Source organism: Megalopta genalis, chromosome 3 (assembly GCF_051020955.1).
Source record: "Megalopta genalis isolate 19385.01 chromosome 3, iyMegGena1_principal, whole genome shotgun sequence".
In the NCBI taxonomy this organism is placed as follows: domain Eukaryota; kingdom Metazoa; phylum Arthropoda; class Insecta; order Hymenoptera; family Halictidae; genus Megalopta; species Megalopta genalis.
Window position 1 is genome coordinate 3,854,381 of NC_135015.1, and position 19,905 is coordinate 3,874,285.

The window sequence follows — 19,905 nt, forward strand, 5'->3', positions numbered from 1 at the left end:
TGCATGGCCGGCTTAATAGTAACTTCAGCTCGTTTCAAAGCGGACGGTTTGCCGATTTAATTGAGCGCCCGGCGAACTCGTTGCAATAACTTTTTACCAATGCTAATTACCTTTGCAACCACCAACGAGTTCTCTTTTTAATGTTTTTTCATTTTCCTTGAACGCACCACAATATACATCGTCGGTTATCGACAAAGTGCGAATTAGGATATCTAGAACTGAATAGCTTAGCTGTAAGGGCGAGTTGTCTTACAACCGCAGACGTTAAGCTGATGGCAACCGTCGTGAATTGGAATTCAATTCGAGCAGAACGAATATTTCAAAAATATGGATTCAACGAATAATTATAACGTACGTAGAATTATAATGTACGTCATTATTAGACTGCGGATTTTATGAATTTATGCGAAGCATAATAAAAAATTGAAATGCAAAAGTGGAAATAAAGTAAAATACAAAATTGGAAGCATGTTGTTTCTAAATAATTGAAACTATTGAGGGAACAGATATATACACAACTCTGATTTTGTTAAATTGATGGAGAAGATTTTTATTTTACATAAAGATCCGCATTCTAGTCACTATACAGTGGTGTGCATAACCATAAACTCACAAAGATAGATATCTAAACGAAAACTTAACTATTTCTTAAGTATTATCTATAATTGTCTGTGAGCTATTAATTTAAACATTTGTATGTATCTATTTTTCATTATTTTTAATATAGAAATATACAGATATGACGTGTTGTTAAGTTTTTGTTTAAACGTCACTAAATATAGATTCAAGTTACTTCGAGTCTATAATTATTTGCAGCACTGTATATTCAAAATATACATCACTCCTAAGAGAAATTTGTTTGCGAATCTGCACGTAGGATTAAAAGTGTCGGAATCAATGTGGAAACCCGTAGGAAAATTAATGTAAATCCGTACAGAGCTCACGACAACAATGCCCTACGTCATAAATAAAATCTCAGAGCATGGGAAAGAATCCACGGGAATCGTGACCGCTGCAACAGAGGATGAAAAGTAAAATGAAATAATTTTTGTTACAATATTCCCGGTACGAAATAAATGCAGAAGTATGATAACGGCCACAAAAAAATTTGCTCGCATTGGTTTCATAGCTGTTCGACAGATAACCACGCGCCCTGCGTATACTTGCATATACGCGTAAGCCGCCGTTGTTTCAGTTTCTCTTGGTGCTGCGAATTTTTACGCGCGGCAGTATACGCGGCCCCGTGTATGCTTCATATTCAACTACGAAATCCAGTAGATCTCGATTCGCAGTGCCGGAAGTTCAATCGCGAGGTTCAAAGCGGGCGGCCGTTTTCCATTTTTGCGTTTCGCAAAGCGGCTCCCCGAAAGAATGATTCTTCTGGCGATTGCGGACCATTCGAATATGTATAATCGTTCGGCTGTTTTTCGAGCGAGATTGTTCGATAACGTGTGGTGCAAGAGTCCGGGATGAAACATTGAAAACTCTATCACCATGGCGTTAAATGAAAAACCCCCCGCTGGTGTTTGCTTCCTCTCTTCTATGGAACCGGATGAACGCGACAATTGAATGCTTTAAATTGAACTGGAACTTACAAATTTGTTGTTCATTGCACTCCTTCCCTCAAATTTCGATATTGTTGAATGTTTATACTACTGTTCGATAGATTGATGTTTCCAGGTAAAACGTAATGAATTGTGGAATATTTATTTAATATGAATAAAAAATAATAATACGAGTAAAAATTAGAGTACAAGCATGTACCTATCATGGAACACCATTTCCGTACCACGTTCCCGTGTTCCGTAAGTCGAGATTATGATACAATCGAAGTACACACAATACAGAATAGTATGTTCTTGCTTAGACACTCTTGTATCCGGACGAATATTATTTGTGCTACTGTTTCGAGAATAGGTAACAATTGAACGACGTTTCATAACAGGTACCTTTGTCCTAACGTCGCGTAAAAAATCGTACGATACTGTGCTTGTAATCATTTGAAAGAACGAAGTCTGTACTCTCAAGTCCTTGAACGCAATTTTCCAGAAGTGTCTTTTTAGTTAAGTAGCAATGAAAAATGATAGAGATAGTACCTTGGATATGTTCGAATTCTCGTAGCGCAGTCCTCGTTCAAAGTTCAATAAAACCGCGAGGAAAAGTCACAGATGGACTTTCTGAAGCTTGTTGCAAAGAGAAGACATCTCTCAATAAGATCGCATTCGTGCGAATTCGAAAAAAATGTTCTGAATTCCGTGCACTTGCGAGTCTGTGCAATTTCGAAACAAATCTTCTTCTGATAAATTCGCGTAGAAAAATCGTGCAACGTTGTTCCTAAGCTCGCATTAGAAAGCAAATCCTTCGCTTTCACATTCTGTAACACTATTTTAAACAGAAGGCCCAGGGACGGACGAAAAGCACCGATAGTTCCGTCATCGTGGGGGTCAGCGCAGCACAGCGTTAAATGAAAAATCCTCCGACGCTTTTTTTTCTCCCGCAGCTTCGGAACCACGCGGCGCTCCGTAAATAATTAAACAACGTGCGACGCGATGCGTGCTCAGGGCTAAAAAATTCATCGAGCAAATTGGCCTCGCGCCGGACGAGAGAAAAACTAATGAAATGGCCCGGGATCTCCGTGCTGTGGATGCACGGGACGCGAAAATGGCAACGGTACCAGCGACAGGCCATCGGGACCGGAATCCACGTAATTACGGCTTGGAATTAGAAAAACGAAACGGAAGCGTTTGTGCTTCCTTGTCCCGGGACACGGGGATGAATCGCGTAACGCGGAAACTGTGGACGTTCTCGAGGTTGCATTCAGCTTCCGGCGGACGCGCACGGTCTGCCGCGCGTTCGTTTTCAGAATTTAAACGGTCTGAACAGCGCCGGGAAATACACCGTTGGATGGGTTTATTGTTTCCAAGCGACGGAAAAAATACGCGCGACGAGCAAAGGACGGCGTAGCGCGAGAGGAATTCATCGGTGCAGGCTCTTCCCGCTCTTTGTTTGCGCGGAACTGTCCCCTTAAAGAAGTGCTGCCTTCGTTGCGACCTCAGAACACAATAAAACGAGAATCTTCCACCTTTCTTTTTTCCTCTTTATCCGTCCTCTTCCAACAACTCGTACTTCTGTCACATCTCTCCACGTTTCCAGCCGCGCCGCTTTGCGACTTTCCATTTTTCTCGAACGTTTCCCCCTGAATTTTCTCTTCTTGCTCTTCTAGTCCTCTAACTCCTTACGCGGTTCCTACCTTTTCATATTTTCAACTTCCCTCGGCCTTCTTTGTAAAATTTTCTCTTCCCATTTTCCACTTTGCCGGAGAATTTTGCTTCCTTCTTAGTGTTTCGCTTTTGAAATTTATCATCCCTCTCGTGATCCAGTAGAATTCCGTTTATCCGGTTATCCAGTATCAGGTTCTGTATTGTCCAAATACGTTTCATACGCAGTTAGCGGGATCTCAGACGTTTTTATGCGGACGTAACAAAAAATAATGCTTCTGTTTTCCTTTAACATTCTTCCTTTTTCTATTTGTCAAAATTCTCAACAGAGTTTCTTCGCAATCCTTCTCTTTTAACAGCGACGAAAGTGCAAGTAAATTTGAATCCATTTCAAGAAGGTATTTAAATTTCCGTTCACCGTTCTATCTGAAGTACTCGAACTTCAAATAAAAATCGAAAAAATCCTTGCTCGTCGTTTTTTTTATATTTTCGCATTTTCTCGTCTGTTGCACATGTTTCTCGTATTTATAATTGCGAACGACGAAACGCGCGCTCTCCTACTTTCTTACATTTGTGCATTTCTTCTTTCGCAGTTCCACGTTCCCCACACATTTCTTGTATTTACAGAAGGCAAGCACGGCCCCGTGCAAACAAATAAATAAATTTCGTCGCCTGCATTGTCGTCGCTGTGTTCATCCACGCATTTTCCCCTCTTATTCTCTCCGCGCTTCCTCTCCTGACTCGCGCGCCCATAAATTCTGCTTCGCGTTCGCCACGCAGCAAATTAAATTCGCAGGAGCAAGATGAGGCGGAAAAGCCTCTGCAATTTCCCGAAGCACGCGTGCACGCGTTTCCAAGATTTTTTCAATTTCCCGGCAATTTTTTGTCCCGTTCTAAAATTCCATTTACCCACAACGATGCGGCGCAGAACTGCGCTCGCGCGTCCCGCCGCCCTCGCCCGCCCACGCCCGCTTGTAATTCGGACTTCAATTCGCGTCCCGGGTTTTTTTCTGCTCTTTTCGGTTTTCCTTTCCGCGCCCCTTCGTATCCCGCGTGCACCGTGAATAACGCATTCCGCCGTGAAATGTTCACCTGCAAAATTCCGTTGCCTGTCTTCCGGCTACGGGGACGGCCCGAGCGTTTTACGATCGCGCGAACCTTTTTCCGAGTGCGACGCGACGCGGATCCGCTGGCTTTTGTTTCAAAACTCGCGAACTCTGCTGCTACCGCGACGCTTTGAGTATAATTCACGATTCGTAACGGGTTGTAATGGTAGCGGATATCTCGTTTACACGTCCATCGTCGTGGATTTTGAGGCTATTTTGCGAGCGAGAACGAACGGAATAAAATCCGCGGGACGCTTCGTTATCAAGGAAATCGAATTTGTCAACTCGTCGGATGCGCTTCGAATAATCCGCCTGTCCGCCTATCGCTCGCTGTTTCTACTTGTAATGAATATAAATCACTTCCTGCTGCCTGCTCCACGCCGAACGTCCCTCTGGTAATTAATTCGCAGTGTGCAATAATCGTATTATGTCGTTACGGCGAGATATTATTGCCGTTGTTGGATTCGTTGTTATTGATGCATTCGTTGCTGGTGACGGATTCATTGTCGTTGATGGATGTTAACGCTGTGGAAAAGGTCGGGAAGGAGCAGCGTTAATTAAACCGTACTTTGCTCTCACGATCAGTCGCCTTGAAACTTATTATCTCTGTATTTGTTCACGAAGATAGGATTAAACCTGATCTAATGTTTGTACCAATTGCGAGACACGCCGCGGTCTACGTTCCAATTCGCTGCTGTTTCGATCCAATTAGTCTCCGCAGAATATCCTATTTCCCTTTTTGCCGCGAAGTCGAATCTACGCCTTTAACTTCCCGTTTTCAGCGACACCGAGTTTGTTCACGGTGCTCATGTTTTATGGAGCGAGAAGGCTCCGTAAAAGTTTTGTGTGCTACAATTTATAGAAGGGAACAGATGAAGTTGCTCTTACTGCCTAAGTGGGATACTGTCGGGCTATTTTACATGACGGCTGTGCGTTTCGAATATTTATGAGAGATTATAGGAGATTGAGTCTGAAGGTAGATTCTTCATTTAATGTGAAATGGGTAAGAAAGTAGTTTTTCGTAGTTTTGCACGCAGTCCGCGAATCGAATGATTTCATCAAGAGATAAACCGCGAGAATAAAGTATAAAACTTCCAACACTCTTTCTACAATCTACTCGTTTCAGCAGTTTCCGACGAAACTTAAGAATTTCAGGTCGTTTTACTCAGAATTAATCTGTATTTTCGCTATTATATAATTTTGTTTATGTGCATATATTTTTCTTGTATATTCTAAATTCATCTTCTTATTATTATTACTACAAATTTTGGTCAAAGTTTGACCATCCTAATAGCCGTACAAAAATAACGTAATAAAAGAATAAAATAAGTGATAGTTTTCAACTTAACCTATGAATCGAATAATTTTTAAAAGAGTAAAAGTACAAGAAATAAATATAAACCTCTCAACAATTGGCAAATAAATTCTCCCAAATTGACGCTGAGACTGTGCAAAAAGATGGACAGTTTGGGAAGAGGAGATACGAATATTCGAGCCTTGCGGTTCGTTTTTATAGTTACCGATCGCCAACAACTATGAAAACGAGCCGCAAGCCTCGAATAATCGCATCTCTTCTTCTCAAATTATCTTTCTTTATGTGCAATTTGAGCATCAATTAAGAAGAATTTACTGTACAAGGAAACTGATTGCTATCGATTCAAGCTGATTGCAAATCTAACACGTTCACAGATTAATTGCCTAAAAAAAACGACGTGAAAATTAACATGAAGCAATGAAGAGAATCATTTACGGTCTGCTGCTTCCGCCATTAATCGAATAATTTCTCTCAATTACAAATCGATTTACGGAATAATGAAATTCCATTGAGCCCTTAATAACTCTCCAATAACTGGATAACAAAGTAAAAATTGATTCGACGCCGCTGGAGGATATAATTCATCTTTCGGATGAGGACGATGGAATTGCATCCCTTTTCAGGAACGCGATCGAGTTCGCGATCACCGTGGGCTAATTACGTTTCGTTTCTCAGGCAAGGTTCGATTTTGACGTGGAATCGATCACTGGTTGGTTATTACTCTATTTCAGCATCGCGTGGCTGCGTTCCGAAAGCGATTGAATGACCTGATCACCATGTACGATCAACCCGGTCTGAAAGCCGATCGACAATCACAGCACGTCAACAATGCTTTGACACGCGGCTCAATCTCGGTTTAGGCCAACGCAGTTGACAAACGTACCCGAACCGAAGCATCCGGCGGTATCGGAATCAATGCTGTATTCCTCGTTCTCGGGATACACTAGACGATTCGCTGCATAGAGATTTCTCTCATGCAATCCTCATTGCGTTTAACTAAATCAGATTACTTTGTGTATTATAATGTTCAAACTTTGTGGAACATTAGCAACAAATCTCTTAATGGAATAAACTATTTTATTGCCGATTGCAATTTTTGTAAAATGATAGATCGTCCAAATTTTCATACGAACGAATTTTTTTAAATGAGTCGCGAGTCATTCGTTATCTTTGGAATATAGTAAAGAATATATGATCGGCTCAGAAGTCAATCAGTGTAAGTCCATTAACCTTAAAATTGAGGTAAATAGGGATTTTGCAAATTAGTTGTAAAAAAATAATAATGCCAGTAATAATACGGAACACAATTTTTATTGTAAAATGACATACGAATGAACTTAACCAGAAGAGAAACACAAGAATAATGTCAATATATTCGTTTAGGAAAAAGCAGTCTTCTGAAAAATTTTGTTCACATAGTCCATAGTCGATATAAGTGCGGCTATCTATAGTTTATTTATGAAGAAATCGATATTATGATATATCGATATATTGATAATATGTGTTTGCATTTCATGTATTCTTTATTATATTCCGAAGATAATGGATGAAAAAAGATAATTTTAAAAAATTCTTTCGTATAAAATAGTTTACTCTATTAGGAACTTTGTTGCTAATGTTCCACAAAGTTGGAACATTATAGGAATTTTTTGCATATCGAAATTTGGAAAATTGATCAATATATTGAAATTAGAATAGAAAATAAAATACTTCATTGGATTGAGAGTTTAAAGCAAGGCTTGAATTAATTTTAACTTTTCTGTTCTAAGAATTAAATTATATTAATGTATAAACAGAAAATGAATTCGTCGCAAATATGTAAAGTTCTAGTTGAACGATAACAGTTATTCTGCTTTGAAAATGGATCATAACGGATCTTTATTTTGCATAAGTACATAATAAGTTAAAAAATAAGTACGTAAAAATCGTGACTTGCTTACTCACCTATATTTATCTTATTTTTAATTCCTTAAATAATGCTGAGTAAATTGAAAAGTAGCATAAACTATTTACTTTAAAATATCTGTTAAAAAATAAATGGTTGTATCAGAATTTTTATCAATCAAATACAAAATAACTGTTAAAATTGAACTTATATAACACAATTAAAGTGTTAATGTAACAGTTAACCTAAAACAGAAAACGAATTAATTTAGAAGTTAATAGTTTACTAAATAATTTATATCTATAAAAGTTTACAGTTAAATGTAAAAAATACAGCTTAATTCTAGCTCTGGTTTAAAGTAGATCGAAAACCAACGAGATGCTTTGAAACATTTTCCTCTACGGAGATTTGACTCCGGTAATCTATTCCGGTGGTAAACAATGTTTGTGCAGCAACAGCAGCAGCCTCGTAACAATATTAGAATTTCCTCCGGATCGGTCAAAGGATGTACATGTTAACAAGGTAGATATAGATAGTCATTGTATCAGGGATGTTAAAGACGGACGTTGTAACGGGAGTGGTGCAGACAGATGTAATGCGAGATGTTGGAGACAGACATCCTAATTGCGAAATTCTATTTCATGTAATCGCACTGATTCTCTTACCATCGGAGACTGTATGACTAGACCAGAACCTGATAATAGACACACAAAATTGCATATAAAATGACAGAGAAAGAACATAGAATCGTAAAATGCAATTTCAAGTTTTCAAGTGACAATTGCTACACTTTAACCATTCACTAATATTTTGTACATCGAAAATTGGTTGATAAAAGACCATTTTTACAAGATCGATCCGTAGAAACTACAAACAAATAAATATTATTATATTGTAAATCTTTACACAAAATAAAAATGTTATAACTCAAGTGTTCCGACTTTTAACAATGTTGATAAGTCAGATAAAGTGTAACAACATTCCTAAATCCTTTTAATCATCAAGTTTGAATTGTTGGGGGAGAAAGTTTTTCCCCTAATTTACGTAAAAATAAACGACGATTACATTGTTTTTTTTTATGCAGATCACTGTTACATGAATTATAGACACACGTACACATAGACGAAGAATCGGATCAATAAATTGCATTTCAGGCATATTTTTCACTAGAACTGTTTGATACAGCATTTTTTGTACAATCGAAGAGCAAAATTATGAATTTCGAAGAACTTGTAAGATAATAAAAATTGCAGTAATAGTTAAAATTTAAAAATAAAATCGTTTGGGTACTCGTGTTGCCAAACAATCGTAGAAATTGTTGTACATAAGGGTTAAACTTGTCGGACTAAACAAATTTCTAAACAAATCACTCAAGTGCAGGTACATTCTATTCCACACTTTACCCAATTTCATAAATCACATTGGCCTCTCCAAAATTGTCAAATGGAAAGCCAAATCTAGTTTACCAATACTGCCTAGCATCGCCGAAGCTTTTCGCAGAGTCCCGATGGAGCAAAGCAACACCCAGAAAGCCGCTTGGTTCTCAAACACGCCTCGATTTCGCCTCTCGATCGTTGCATCTGGAACAGAATCGATCAACTCGGAATTACCATCGGAAATTTATCCGCGACAAGAGGCTGTCCCGGTCGCTTCCGGTTCCGGGTGTTCCACGAACGGGCCAAGAATAACGGGCAGAACCTCCCCTAAGATTTAATCGAGACTCATCCCCCTTAAAGAAAGCCTGAGCGATGAAACGACGCTTAAAGTTTACGGACAACCCCGGTTTTACGCCCGCCAAACAAAAGCCCTGACTTGCGGCCGAGACAAAAGCTCGAAAACTTTCCAATGTCCTCGGCCAGCGTCCAAAGCTTCGGCTCGAACAAGAACAGGCGAAACAAAAGGAACGGCAAATAAACGAGAATAATAGAGACGGCAAGAGGAGCGTCAAGAAAGACGTTCTCCCTGGTTCTTTTTCAGAAAAGTTTTCTTCGGAACGACTCTCGACTTCTCGATAGTTAAATCACCGGTTCAGCGAATGGTCGTCCGGTTAAATGAGGCGGCGGTTCAACAAGTTAATAGTTGTTACGCGAGTTCTCCGTTGCATAAGCTTTCGTTCGTGAACAGGCAACCTCGCTTTTAAGTGATACACCGTGCGTATTTTCGTTTAAGGGATGATTCTGCTCCAGGGGGTTAGAAAGTTATTTTTATGCTAAACTTATCGTGCCGGTCAAAATGACCCCTTTCACGTTTTCTATTTTAACCCTTAACTACTGTTGCCGGTCTGTGAGACCGCTACTAATTTACTTATTCGTGCTAATTCATAATTGTGAGAAATATTGTAAATAAAGGAACGTTTTTAATACACTTGCTTCTACTCAATCGAACTTGGATCTCTTCATTATCGATATGCAGAGTAAGAACAATTGATTTCAATTTTGATGACGTAATAAAGACACGATTTAGACTATTAGCCAAATTTTGTTTAAATTTTTGACGGGGAAATTATGTGTATGCACAAAAAGTTGTGTAACAATATAATTATATTCAAATTATATTTTGTTGTTAAAATATTTTATATTTTTTAAAAAGTCCCAAATGGGGATTGTGGCAGGTTGCATGAATAAAAAAAAGAAAAAAATATTTTTTATTGTATGGAAAACGAAAGGTTGAGTAAGTAACACATAGTTACTATAACCTTTATGTATGGTATTTAATTATAACATAAAAAGCAAATCAAAAATATCATGCTTCAAATATGATAGATTTTGTTGTGTTCAACTTACAGATGATTTCTGCTGTAAATAATATTGACTGATATATACAAAAAGCAAATAATATAATATGTGTCTATATGTATAATATATAATATATCTCTATATGTATAATATATGTATTATATAAATATATGTCAAATGCACCTGATATAAAATTCTAATAACAAATCTGAAATCTAAACACCCTAATAAAATTCCAAAATCCCTAAATGGGGATCGTGGCAGTTAATGGGTTAATCAATCACATCAGTAACTCTTGGTCAAAGAACAAAAAGCTGTAAATGTAAAGATCTTACATGGTTGTCGCGTGGCTCTCATTCGCAAATGTATTCGAAAACAATTTACTTTACATAAATTTTCATCGGATTAATATATACGTGAAAAGTCATCTGAATAAAACTTTGTTCGAATAATTTACTGTAGTTAAAATTCTATTTGGATAAAATTTTATCCGAAGATATTATTCGAAAGATTAGTCGAGTAACATTTTAATGTGGAAATGTTGTTCCAACAAATTTTGATTCGTACAATGCCCAACTATTTCGCAAATGTCCTAGCAATTAAATGAGTCAGCAAACTCCAACATGGTAGTACGATTGAATTACAAGCCGTCCTAGCAAGTTCAGAAAGAAACAGAAGACTTTGGACCGCGTAGGTCGAAAGGGTCAGGCACCATTTCTCAAATATTTTACTCGAGCGTCAGCAATTCGTTCCGGGTTACCGAGATTGACGACCAATAAGGAAGTTGGTCGCACCTCGTCGGACATTTACGCGAGATAGAGAGGACCCGGCGTCGGCTCTGTTTACCGAGCGATCGCAGGCTGAAAGATTGGTGGCAGCCGCTTAATTACTCCGAGAATTCCTCTCCGGAAAACTGTTGCCGCAGGACGCCAGAAGGAAGAACACGCTCGGACCACAGCGGGAGCAAGAGAGAGAGAGAATGAAAGAGAGAAAAGAGACAGTTCTCTTTTCTCAGTCATTCCATTTGTTTACTTCCAATTAGGAAGTTCGCGGCGCGAGTCAGTTCCTGACGATCGCCGTTGTCGCTCAGCGTTTAAAGTTTCCCCTCGGCCGGCTTACTAACTTTTTAATTGGCCGTCGCCAACTTTTTCTTTCTCCGTCCGTCCCTCTCTCTCTCTCTTTCTGTCTCTCCTCCCTTTATCTATCTTCCTCTCTTTGTGTCACTCTTTCTGTCCCTTTCTCTCGCGATTCCTCTGGGCGGTACCTGCACTTTTGCTCCCGGCGAGTCTCGAGGCGGTGTGGCACAGGTGCGAAAGAATATCGCAGAATTTCTCGGGAACAGGTAATGCCGCTCCCGTGATCATTTATCGTGTTCCTTTGAAGACGATCCCGAATTTCCACTGCTTTCAATAAGCCCGATTCTGCTGCTCCGGGCTGCTCTGGTGCTTCAGCTCGCGGTAAACATCCTCCGCTCGCTTTGACACGGCTTCTCTGACTGCAGACGATGCTCCGGTGCAGCGCTGCAAGCCTCGACATTCCCGGACCCGCCGAAAGTTATTGAATTCGCGCCACGGTGCCAGTTTATTACGCCTCCCACGCGTCGCGATACCGAGACGCTCGCGGCTCCGATGAAAAATACGGATTTTGACTAGGTAGATCGGGAGCTGCAACCGAATTTACTCGCACGAAGTTATTCTATAGTTCTTTAGAATTTTATTATTAATTATTCTAATTAATTATTCTGAGAGGTTTTCCAGATCTGAGAATTTTTGTTGCTTCGATCGTGGAAGGCGTGCGAACGATTCTTCTACAGAATGATCTTGTGGTCTCTTTTAAAATAGTATGATATGTTATTATTAGATTGCGGATTTTATACATTTGTGACAGACATCGATATAATTTAAAACCACAGGTATAATTTTAAACTTGTTTTCTATGCATGTTTCGCAATTGATGCAGGCAATTTTTATTTTGTATAAAGATCCGCAGTCTAGTTATTATACTGTGGTATTCGTGGATAATATTTAGGGCACTATTTTCTTCGATTTTAAAAATTTTCTGTTCTTCTTTTCCCGACCTTTCTATTTATTTAAAAAATTGAAGGCGCGCAGCGGAATCGAATTGCATCTAACTACAGTAAATTCTCCCCAATTGTCCTTCCGCTTCTGAACAAAAATTGATAATTTGGAAAGAGGAGATACGATTATTCGAGCATTGCGCCTCGTTTTTATAGTCGTTGACAATCGGTAACTATAAAAGCAGGCCGCGAGGCGCGGATAATCGTATCTCTTCTTCCAAAAATTGTCCTTTTTTGTTTTCAAGCAGAAGTAAAATTGGGGAGAATGAAGAGAAGAACTGTGTTTTCTTCGTTCGGAAGTTGTCCAAATTTCTTTCTTTTCTGATTACCAGAATAAGATGGTTAAGGAGTGGTTGCAGTTTAGGAGGTTAGAAGATTATTATTCGAAATGACAACAATAGAAACCTGCAGTTTTAATAGTACACACATAGTGAAGTGAAGTAGGTATGATTTCGAGCGAAAATAGAGAAAGAAAGAGCGTCGGTGTTCTCAAAATTATTGATTGATTAATTATTGATTGAACGTTGATTACGACACATACATTAATTCACAACTGTTGATAAACAAAACTGTCGCAAAATTGATGAAATGGATGAAAATTATAGTGACGTAAGTTATATTTGCCTCATTGTGAGGAACAAAGGGTGCTGTTGGTGTATTGTTTACTAAACAAATTTATCGTCAAGATAGTTTAGAGGTATTTATATTTCGGCATATATAGATTACATTTTAAGACATACGACAAAATTTTCGAAAATCTGACTAACCTGCTTGATTTCACGAAATAAGTGATATAAAATTTATTCCTTCTTCTCAGCGACCTCTAATTCCTCCGAAATGGTGCTTGATTAATTTTCTTTATAACTGGGTAGCTTGCTTAATTTATACTTGCGTTTTACTAATCTCATCAGATTCGCCGAACATAATTTACAATTCCCTGCACTTCCAAAAGTCGTCGAAAATTGTAAGAAAGCGCAACTGCAACAATAAGCGAAATGTATCCCAAGAAGAAGAGGGTCTGCACATTATCACGAATTAGATTGCGAATAGTCCTGTTACGCGATTTCAGCGGTTTCCCTCGAGTTCCCAGCGTTTTGCCTGGATTTTCGCGTCCTCGAGAGCATCTTTTGCGGTGTAAGCACACGGCAGACGGCTGGAAAGGTGTTTCGAACAACGCCGAGGACGGCTGAATGGCACATTATCGCAGTGGCCGCGTAATAAGCCGACGCCGGGCCGCGAATTCAATAACCGTTGCGGCCTCGAGCGTGCAAAAGCGCCGCCGGCTTGGCGAGCTTTCGCAATGCGAAGCGACGCGCAAGCCGGCGTCGGCGTCGGCGTCGACGTCGGCGCGACGTCGTCTGCGCGGAAAACCGCGTCGAACCGCGTCAAAGCGAGTGGAGGATGTTTACCGGGAGCTGTAGCGCGAGTACCCGCATTTTTCTGGGCCAGAAGCTTCTTTTTCAACGACGCCGGCGACGACAAGCCCTGCCAGATACAGACTCAAAAGAGGTTATTTCAAAGCTGCGATGAGCTTCCCTTCTCTCTGCTCACCGAAATTGCAAAGCCGATAACTTGGATCGCTAACTGGACTCGCGATCTCGGAAATACATCTTCTTTTTTTAACGCAGGGGCTGTGTTCATTTTGTGGCCGGAATTATACATTTTTCTGGCGGCTTTGACAGATTTAAGAAGTTTGTTCGAAACTCTTGATAGCGAATATTTACGCTAATGATCAAAATGTTCTCCTATTTATGTATACGGATGGAAGGGGTAATGATTTACAGATTTTTAACACGCTGCCAGCATTTGTTTGGACAGCATGTTTGATAGTTACCTCACTGTATTGAATAACAATGTATAATAAAGAAATCAAACGCGTAACAAATATTGAAGCAGATACGATTTTCTTTACATAAAATTCAAAAGTGCATCGTCTAGTGTCGAACGTGCTAGTACTTTAATAAAGGATAGAGATATTGATACTTCACTGCCTGAAAAAATATCTTAAACAGTTAATTTTAGTAAGTAATTCACGATATCATGATTTCACAAAGCGAACTTTGAAATTGAAATTCACAAAATATTGCAAAAACTAGCACTTGGGTATTACAGAAATTAAAGATCTAGGCTTGCATTACAAGATAAGACAAACAGCGTGACCAGTCCGTACTAATCCGGATAGTTCTACTCGAAAAACCTAACTGTAACCATTAGAAACATTTGGGAGTATGTACTGGAATAGAGCACCTTCGTACAAAGGACCTTCTACTACAAAATCTCTGAAATGTATAATGATTCATCGCGAGCATCACTTATTACGAGAAAAGAGAACATTAAACGCTGAATGGTATTCTTCAAGACGGAAGAAGAAACAGTTCACTTCAGTGTATACATTCTTCTGTTTAAATAATTATCGTAAACAAATAATAACCGAATTTACGGTCCTTGGCGATTTAGAAACGTAAAGGCATCAAGTGTGACGTAATAAAAAGATCGTCGAAATTAAGACTTTCTCGCGGTAAGACTTCTCGTTATAAAGCACTGTGAGTCGCTACGAGACGAAGGACACTTTCTTTCATTGAATAGGCGAATAGAATTCGGTGGAACATGAGCACGAGACGCAAAGAAGGGGAGGAGCAGGAACCAGTCCCATTCGAATGAATATATATCCGCGTGCAGCGCGTTGATCCCCTTCCGTGGCGGACTGATGAATGCCGAGGTGTAAGGGGCTCTGAGCTCTGAAGCAGGAAGGCCGACATTCTCTTCAGAATCGAGGGGATTATTTTCTTACCATTTATTCCGGCTCGTCCGGGGAGATCCAAACCTTTATCCCTTTGGCTGCCGAGTGGGTCAACTCCCTAGCAGATCCCATTCAAACCGCCCCCGATTCATGGTCGTCGTGAAGCAGCGCTGCTTCTGTAGTTTCACAAGTAGAGCTCCGATCGAGATTGGGATCTACGACTCTGATAAATATCACGTCGTTCGGTAATTTCGCTTTTATTTGCCATTTAAATCTGTCTTTTCGAAGATCGTCGATTGAGAATTTCTTCAAAAATTGTGCAAAAGCGACGGCCAAGGGCTCGTAAATGCAATCGTGCGTGATCAATTTGTTTGATTGGTAAGTAAGACAAGGTAATAATAATAAGTAAGACAAAGGTAAGTACAGCAAACAAAAATGAACAATTTGGAAATAGGAGGTACGATTATTCGAGCCTTGTGGCTCGTTTTTATAGTTGTTGACAATCGGTAACTGTAAAAATGAGCTGCAAGGCTTGAATAATCGTACCTCCTCTCCCCACATTGTCCATTTTTGTGTTCAAGCTGAGGCTCAATTAGGGAGAATTTACTGTTGTTTGTTAGTTGTAGACGAGCCGATGTTTGTTTCAACGTTGGGACCCGCAGGAGTCATGGTTTGTTTCACTACCGTGACTCATGGTAAGGTTACTTGTGGACGAGCCGACGTCTGTCTCGCCGTCGGGCCTACAAGGAGAGGACGACACAGGGGATTGTTAGTTCAGTTCCCTAATTTTTTCAGATTGTGTACTTCGAGCGGCGAAAGTGCACCGTGGTGGAATTCATGCCAGCAATTGGAACCGATAAGCGGATGTTAGTTTAAGAAAATTGAACTCCATGTATCAGATCAATGCAACATATTACAATGAGAAAACTTTTACAACTGTTTAAGTTTACACAATTACTCGAGTCACGGAGCCTAAGTTCTGGTGTCCCGATGTTGACGCACCGAGAAATGCGGGGCCATGTGTGATCTACTGGCTTGTATACGCACTGTAATTCCGTACAGTTTTAAGAGAAAGATTCGAACGAATATACGATCTGCACTCTAGGTCGCTACTTTGGTTACTGTCCAATAAGTAGAGGAAAACGGGTTCCCCATGTACTATGAAAATCGGGCGAACATGGTTGCGGGGACATGCGTACGTGCGTCCAAGCTTTAATTTTTTTGGAGGCAGGTGCAGTAGTCCAGAAAATGCATCTGTTTCTCTAATGAAAAACTTCTCTCTTTGGACACAATTCTCGGTAAACAACTGCTATCTTAAGGAGTGCAGATTAGACAAATCCGCACGTAACATTATGCAATATCTTTTTCTGAAATTACTATTAACACGTTCCGTGCCACGTGTACCATCGATGGTACACGCTTGCATGTTTACTTAGTGAACTGAACAAATTGTTTACAAGAAATTTAGAACCGAAGAATCAATTTCCACCGCAAGAATGGGCGTTGATAAGTTTTTGTTACGTTGTTATGTGTACGAGAATTAATAATTGCACGTAATACATCAAGTTTTAGTAAAATATCAAAGTGTGAAGATTCGAGTAAAAAAAGCTCGGCACGGAACGTGTTAACCTATCAACCGGGTATGGCGAAATAATTATATTTGATTATTATATTGATATTATTGTGTTGAATTGTATTGAAACAATTTATTTCAATTTATATTATTTCTTTGTGCATAGAAACTATTTGATTTATTCATTTTCTAAATACAGTAATTTCTCCCGGAAATGCTAAATTTCGGGTTGCTGTGAATTTTTCTATGAGAGTCCTACGCTTATGTAATTTAATGCTACGACGATGCTAAGGGTCGACGGAATCAGTCAAACGTCTGATGACCAATCTCCGTCGAATCGTGGCATGTGGCCTCCGAATTGCCTTCGAATCGTGGCAAAAAATTAGAAATAAAAAAGTTAAGTCACCGTTTTTATTCTAGCATTACTATATACTCATGTTAATGTATACCGGCATTCTGGCTGCTGCTTTTGTTTTCAGATTGTCTCGAGTTTCTATAAAAACGAGCCACGAGGCTCGAAGAATCATGTCTTAGATCCTCCAAACATTTCTGGGAGAAATTACTATATGTTACAGAATACAGTAAATTCCCTCTAATTGACGTTCAGCTTGTACACAAAAATGAACGATTTGGCAAGAGGAGACATGATTATTTATAGTTACCGATCGTCAGCAACTATAAAAACGAGCCACAAGGCTGGAATAATCGTACATTCTCTTCCCAAATTGTCCATTTTTCTGTACAAACTGAGCGTGAATTTACTGCATTTTGTCAAAATGAATAATCAACCAGTGAAAAGCGATTTTTGTTATTACTTGAAGCGTGATAATATACATACCTTCTCAGTGGTTCTCAGTTATCGTAAGCGTCGTAGGCGTGTATAACAATAAATTGATAGTAATAATAACAAAAGACCTGGTTGTGAAACGAGTTGAACAGAAGCTAATTTCGCGGTTAATAGGCTTAAGAAAACTGTCAAGCTGTTCTTACAGCTCGGTAATTAAAAAGCTTATTAATGGTCTTTTGGTAAATGAAGTGTCGAAGGCGTTCTAACTTGTGGCTACTGCGACAGTCTCGATTTTGTCACTGAGATAGTTAAAAAAAAAAGATTGAATTTTATGGAAAAATTGCCCCCTTGTTCCCGCAGCTTTGCTTGACGTGAAAGCAGCGACGATTCAAACGAACAAAGCGCAGACGATTATGAGTAAGATCGCGGCAGTGACAATCAAACAAGTTGCAGTTGGAAATAAACGTTCCGACAGTCACCGGATCTCCAGTGTCACTCGCATTCGGAGCTTTCGAGCGCAGTTTCCACGCTGCGAAGGATCAAAGTCGCTGGATTTTCGTTTCAATATCGAGCGATGAGTATCGGCGGGATGTAATGAAAAGCAATAAAGCGGGACGAGTGAAGGTTGTTCCTGCAGGTGACGAGGCGAAGTATCAAAGAGAACGTTGATCGACCAGAAATAAGAAGTCCCCCGCCGCCGATGCTTGTCGAGGAAACAACTTCCCTTGATCGACAACGAGGAAATTATACTTTCACGACGCACAGTGGAAAACAAGGCCAGAAAGAGAGGAACGGAGTGAAACATCATGTACTAGGGATCGGCGAGTGGTTCCGTCCCGTTTACTTCCAATTTCGACGATATTGTTGACAAGCAACCTGGAAGATTCGGGTTTCAAAGGGAACGGAAGACCCGGAGCATTCGTGTTCCTCGTTAAACCCAGCATACAGTCGATGCTGCGCTTTATTCGATCAGATTTCAAAGAAAATTCAAATCGCGAACAGTGTTGTGCACGATTTCTGTTGTCTTGAGTGCAGAAGGCCACTGTTTTCCATGTTAGGAACGATTGAAGAAATTAATTCAATCATGCAGTTTCAAATACAACTTCCAGTTGCGTTAAACTATGAATGTTTATTTAATGGTATGAAATAAAGAAGGCGCGCCGATGGTGTCGATAATATAAATCACTTTGATTTATATAACATTGTTATAACTATTGCTTTATGTAACTATTTACTTTATATAACTTTATACTTCAACGGTCTTACTCTCTGTTACAATACATATTCTAATTATATGAGACATACTCAAGGTAATGTACATGTTTATATGGAATTGCTGAAGTGTGTATGGCTGTGTGAGTATGTATGTTTTTGTTGTATTCCGTCTCAGCTGTCACGATTGATGTACAGGCAAATTGGTATCTGTCTCTCACAAGTTTAATCAGCGTCGACTGCATTCTTGAAAAATGGTACATTCCATCAGCAACAGGAATCCAACCGTTGCAGATAAATATTTTTAACGGGACGTATGTGAAAGTTCATATAAAATAATTCTTCTCTTGGAGGAGCAGAAAGTAGTCATACAGAAATTTTGGATGGCACACCAGTGGCCATTTTTCTTGGCAGAGTATCCTGTCATCTGCACGAATTTCCAAGTCAATTACGAAGTCCCTGTCAGCGGGGTGTTAATGTGTTTGGAGACTATTCTAAAAGTTATTCTCATCCTGATAAAATCAATGTATCTAAAATTTGACTAGGCGTAAAGGCGAACACAATTTTATTATTGAAATATCATATTGTGCACTATATCATAGAATGTTTATTTTAGTATTTAATTTTAAATTAAATCAATATCTATTAACTCATTGCCAGTGCCTATATTTCGGTGTCTACAAAAATTTGCTTGCCCGCTCTTTTTCAATTCTACGATTTGAAGAGTGACGTATTTTCATTGCTAACCCACGGATCTTTCGTGAGAAAGATAGAAAAAAAAGTACGCTTTCGTGAGACCACCAAATTTAATAAAATTTAATCTCGAAATATATCAGTGGCAATCATTGGTAACTAACCTGTTGTATGAAGACATTCTTGTTCGAACGTACCAAAGAAATCTTTTAATAAAATCTATAATCTGAAATTATTGAAAATTAGACTATTAAATGGAACACTCTTTTTGAATAGCCTTCAATATAATTATGACTTTATTTTAAAGAACGAATGATACACGTCTTTAATGTACAATCAGAGGAATCAGAATGTGGCACTATCGGTCTTAAAATAAACGCCCGAACCAGATCTGCAAAGTTGCATTCTTTTAACACTTTGATGGCCGCACTTTTCGTTTAAAAAACTTGTCCTTGCCGCCGACACATTTTGTCAATTTTGTGACGAATTGGCAGGCTGTTGAAGGCATGCTGGTGACATACTGTCACATAATTCATCAATAAACAGTATTCAGTATAACTGCTA

General features: G+C 39.3%; 1 protein-coding gene and 1 long non-coding RNA gene across 2 annotated transcripts in view; one reads left to right on the forward strand and one right to left on the reverse strand.

Moving 5' to 3' along the window:
- Nucleotides 1-19,905, forward strand: part of LOC143258959 (CD151 antigen) — a 208,801-nt gene that overhangs the window by 72,499 nt on the left and 116,397 nt on the right. The window lies entirely within an intron of this gene.
- On the reverse strand, nucleotides 8,664-11,740 carry LOC143258955 (uncharacterized). The gene is made up of 2 exons (XR_013032882.1): nucleotides 11,524-11,740; nucleotides 8,664-9,104 (listed from the first exon to the last, which is right to left on the reverse strand). It is a non-coding gene; the product is annotated as an uncharacterized LOC143258955 (long non-coding RNA).